The 4,895-nt window shown below is 42.9% G+C and overlaps 1 long non-coding RNA gene and 1 other non-coding gene across 2 annotated transcripts; both read right to left on the bottom strand.

Annotated features, from left to right (window-relative positions):
- Positions 1–448: 448 nt before the first annotated feature.
- Positions 449–4,864, bottom strand: LOC116465432 (uncharacterized). The gene is made up of 3 exons (XR_004247194.2): positions 4,220–4,864; positions 3,799–3,875; positions 449–827 (listed from the first exon to the last, which is right to left on the bottom strand). It is a non-coding gene; the product is annotated as an uncharacterized LOC116465432 (long non-coding RNA).
- Positions 3,852–4,038, bottom strand: LOC116465433 (U2 spliceosomal RNA). The gene has a single exon (XR_004247195.1). It is a non-coding gene; the product is annotated as a U2 spliceosomal RNA (small nuclear RNA).
- Positions 4,865–4,895: the final 31 nt, after the last annotated feature.

The following is a 4,895-nucleotide window of genomic DNA, read 5'->3' as shown; positions in this document are numbered from 1 at the left end:
CACTGCATTCCTCCTGGGTGACAGAGTGAGACCCTGTCTCAAAAAAAGACAGAAGAAACCATGAGAACCTAAGTAAGTTGCCCAAGGACACACCAGGAGTTGATGGCAAAGTCTTTTTTTTTTTTTTTTTTTGACAGAATCTCACTCTGTCACTCAGGCTGGAGTGCAGTGGCGCCATCTCAGCTCACTGCAACCTCTGCCTCCCGGGTTCAAATGATTCTCCTGACTCAGCCTCCCGAGTAGCTGTGCCACCACAACCGGTTAATTTTTTTTGGTTTTTATAGTAGAGACGGGGTTTCACCATGTTGGCCAGGCTGGTCTTGAACTCCTGGCCTCAAGTGATCTGCCTGCCTCAGCCTCCCAAAGTGCTGGGATTACAGGCGTGAGCCACCGCGCCTGTCTGCAAAGTCATTATTTTTTGAACCAACCTCCTTATAACTTCAAATACTTTACTCTTAACCACTGTATTAAAGCAGTAGTATTTAAATATCCAATATTCCATCTGCTTCTCCCCGTTTTCCAGCTCCCTTGCAGTTAGACAGGGCCACGGGCCTAGTTCTGGCCAATGAATCATGAGACATGACATATGTCACTTATTTGGCTGAGGCAATAAAGAGCTCTGGGTGATTCTCCAATCTCTTTTTCTCACGTGATGATGGAGAGTGTTGCATATTCTAGATGCAGCTGTCACAAAATGTGGGAAATTCAGTCGTCAATGACCCCGCTTGACAATGTGGACAAGAACTCCTGCTAGCTCCGGGAGGAGTAGGTAGCATGAATGAAAAACAAGCTTCTGTTCTGTTTGGTCACACAGTTCACTGATGAGCCTGGGGAAGAAATGGAAATGTATTCGTACATTGCTGATGGGAGTATAAGTTGGTCTAACATCTTTGGGGATCAACCTAAAAGTTACCTAACAAAATTCTAAATGCATAAGCCATTTGATCTGGAAATTCTATTTCTAGGTATTTATCCTATGGAAAAACCCTCTACTTGTGCACAAAGATAGATAAATAAATAGAAACATACACATACATATACACACAAATCATAGGCACTCTGTTAAATATAACATGCAGTAGCAAAATGGTTCAACCTACTTAGATGTTCTTTAAAAGGGGAATGATTTTTAAAAAGATATGGCATATCTATGTAATGTCTAATAGCCAGTATTTTTAAAGAATAGATTTATTCATCTAGATATGAATCAGTCAAGATCTGTAATTAAGTGAACAAAACAAGATGCTATGGTGTATAGGTACACTTTTAATTTTACTATTTTATTGAGGTATAATTGATGTGCAATTCACTACACAATTTAAAATAGATAACTTGATGGATTCGAGAGGGGCGCACACTGTGACACCATCCCATCCCCACTATCACGTGTCCATCACCTGCAAAAGTTTCTTTGTGCATCTTGGGCATCTCTCCGTTCCACAACTGCTCACATCCTCCAGTGCCGCTACCTGTCGCCAGGCAACCAGCGATTTTCTGTCTGCCACTATCAATTAATTTGCATTTTCAAGAATTTTATATAAATGGAACCAATAGTTCATTTTCATAGCTAAGTAGTAGTCTATTGTATAGCTGTAACACATTCTGATAGCTATCTGGGTTGGCACTTTTTAAAATATATCTATATTTAGAGGGTACAAGTGTAGGCTTCTTATGTGCACACATTGCATAGTGGTGATGTCTGGGCTGTAGTGCTTCCATCACCTGAATAATGAACATTTTACCCAAAAGGTGGTTTTCCAGCCCTCACCGGCCTCCCACTCTCTCATCTTTTGGAGTCTCCAGAGTCTGTCATTCCGTCTGTATGACCATATCTACCCACTGTTTAGCTCCCACTTACAAGTGAGAACATGCAGTATTGGACTCCCTCCTTCCCACCCTCCCGCCCTTCCTCTCTTCCTCCTCCTCTTCTACTTTCTTCTTTCTTTTTCCTCTTCTCTCCTTCTTTCTTCTTTTCTTTGACTGAGTCTCACTCTGTCACCCAGGGTGGAGTGCAGTGGTGCAATCTCGGCTCACTGCAACCTCCGCCTCCCGGATTTAAGCGATCCTCTCGCCTCAGCTTCCTGAGTAGCTGAGATTACAGGTGCACACCACCACACCCGGATCACTTTTTTTATTTTTCATAGGGACGGGGTTTTGCCATGTTGGCCAGGCTGGTCTTGAACTCTGACCTTAAGTGATCTGCCCGCCTCATGACTTTCTGTTTCTAAATTAGTTCATTGTTCCCACTTTTGAGCTATTGCAAATAAAGCTTCCATGACTGAGCACAAGCATTTGTGTGGATACAAGCTTTCGTTTCTCACGGATAGCCCTAGACATAGTATGGCTAGTCACATATTGGGTATTTATTTTTTAAGGAAACTACCAAATTGTATTCTAAAGTAGTAGCAACAGTTTATATTCCCATCAGCAGCATGTAAAATTCCAGTGGCTCAACATCCTCACTAATACTTAGTATAGTCTGTCTCTTCAATTCTGGCCCTTTTAATGAGCACGTAGCGGCATCTCGCTGTGGCTTCACTTGCATCTCCCTGACCACTAACAACGTTGAACGTCTTCCATGCACTTAGTGCTCATTCGTGCATCTTTTATTAAGTCTTTATTCAAATATTTTGCCCTTTTTAAAAATTTTGCTTGTCTTGAGCTATAAGAGATCTTTATCTATTCTGGATATACATTATTAGATACATGATTTGCAAATATTTTCTTCCCATCTGTGGTTTGCCTTTTCATGTTTTAAACAGTATCTTCTGAAAAGCAAGTTTTTCATTTTGATGAAGTCTAACCTTTTTTTTTTTTTTGAGACGGAGTCTCGCTCTGCCGCCCAGGCTGGAGTGCAGTGGTGTGATCTCGGCTCACTGCAACCTCCGCCTCCCGGGTTCACGCCATCCTCCTGCCTCAGCCTCCCCAGTAGCTGGGACTACAGGTGCCCACCACCACGCCCAGCTAATTTTTTGTATTTTTAGTAGAGACGGGGTTTTACCACGTTAGCCAGGATGGTCTCGATCTCCTGACCTTGTGATCTGCCCGCCTCAGCCTCCCAAAGTGCTGGGATTACAGGCGTGAGCCACCGCGTCCGGCCGAAGTCTAACCTTTTCTTTCTTTTGTATTCTACCTAAGAAAGTTTTGCCTACCCTAAAGATTTTCTCCTATGTGTTTTTAATGAAAATTTCATAATTTTAGATTTTACATGGAGGTCCATGACTTGAGTTAGTTTTTGTGGATGGTATGTGGTTAAGGGTCAATGTTTACTTTTTTGCCCCTATAGATATCCAGTTGATCCAGGACCATTTGTTACAAAAACTTGTCTTTCCCCATTGAATTGCCATGGCACATTTGTCAAAAATCAATTGGCCATATATGAATGGGTTTATACCTGGACTCTGTTATGTCAATCTATGTATCTATTCTTTATTTTTGAGATGGAGTCTTGCTCTTTTGCCCAGGCTTGAGTGCAGTGGCGTAACCTCGGTTCACTGCAACCTCCGCCTCCCAGGGTCAAGTGATTCTCCTGTCTCAGCCTTCCAAGTAGCTGGAACTACAGGTGCAAGCCACCACGCCCAGCTTATTTCTGTATTTTGTTTTGTATTTTTGTTTTACCATTTGGCCAGGCTGGTCTTGAACTCCTGACCTGAGGTGATCCACCCTCCTTGGCCTCTGGAAGTGCTGGGATTACAGGTGTGAGCCACCGCACCCGGCCTATATATCTATTTTTTTGCCTGTACCAAACTGTCTTGGTTCCTGAGAGTTTATAAGCTTTGAAATCAGGTAGGGTAATACCTCTAGCATTGTTCTTCTTTCCTTCCTTCTCCTTCTTCTGCTCCTACTTCTCCATCTCCTTCTCCAGGCACCAGGTACTGCAACACCAGATTAATGAGTGGAATGGACAGAACAAGCTCCTATTCTATTTTCTTGCTCTAGACACCCATTTAATATATTGTCCTCAGATAGAGGACATATCAAATACTAAACTAATAATATAGACTACACTTAATCTTTGCCAAAAGGCTGAGAAAGAATTGTTCTTCTCTAAAAAAACAAACAAACAAAAAAAAACTGCTTCTGGCTGGGCACGGTGGCTCACACCTGTAATCTCAGCACTTTGGGAGGTTCAGGCAGGCAGATCACATGAGGTCAGGAGTTCAAGGCCAGCCTGGCCAATGTGGCAAAACCCTGTCTCTACTAAACATACAAAAATTACCTGAGTGTGGTGTCAGACACCTGTAATTCCAGCTACTCGGGAGGCTGAGGCAGGAGAATCATTTGAACCTGGGAGGCGGAGGTTCCCATGAGCTGAGATTACATCACTGCACTCCAGCCTGGGCAACAGAGAAAGACTCCATCTCAAAAATAAACAAACAATACAAAATAAAATAAAAAATTGCAACCAAGCGCAGTGGCTCATGCCTGTAATCCCAGCACTTTGGGAGGCTGAGGTGGGTGGGTCACCTGATGTCAGGAGTTCAAGACGAGCCTGGCCAACATGGCAAAACTCTGTTTCTACTAAAAATACAAAAATTAGCCAGGCATGCTGGCAGGCACATGTCATCCCAGCTACTGGCGAGGCTGAGGTCGGAGAATCCCTTGAACCCAGGAGGCAGAGGTTGCAGTGAGCCGGGATCACGCCACTGCACTCCAGCCTGGGCGACACAGCAAGACTCCGTCTCAAAAAAAACAAACAAACAAACAAAAAAAACAAAACACTTGTCTAGGTCCTACATATTTCCATATAACTTTTAGTATCACGTTGTCAATTTATGTAAAAAAGCCTTAAATTTTGTATGGGTTTGTGTTAACTCTACAGATCAATTTGGGAAAATTTGACATCTTAACAATTGCTATCGATTGAATGTCTTTGCCCGCCTCCCAAATGTACA

Source organism: Hylobates moloch, unplaced genomic scaffold, assembly GCF_009828535.3.
Source record: "Hylobates moloch isolate HMO894 unplaced genomic scaffold, HMol_V3 SCAFFOLD_5148, whole genome shotgun sequence".
NCBI classification, from domain to species: domain Eukaryota; kingdom Metazoa; phylum Chordata; class Mammalia; order Primates; family Hylobatidae; genus Hylobates; species Hylobates moloch.
The sequence above is the reverse complement of the archived record's forward strand: the minus strand, read 5'-3'. Positions and strand labels throughout refer to the sequence as shown.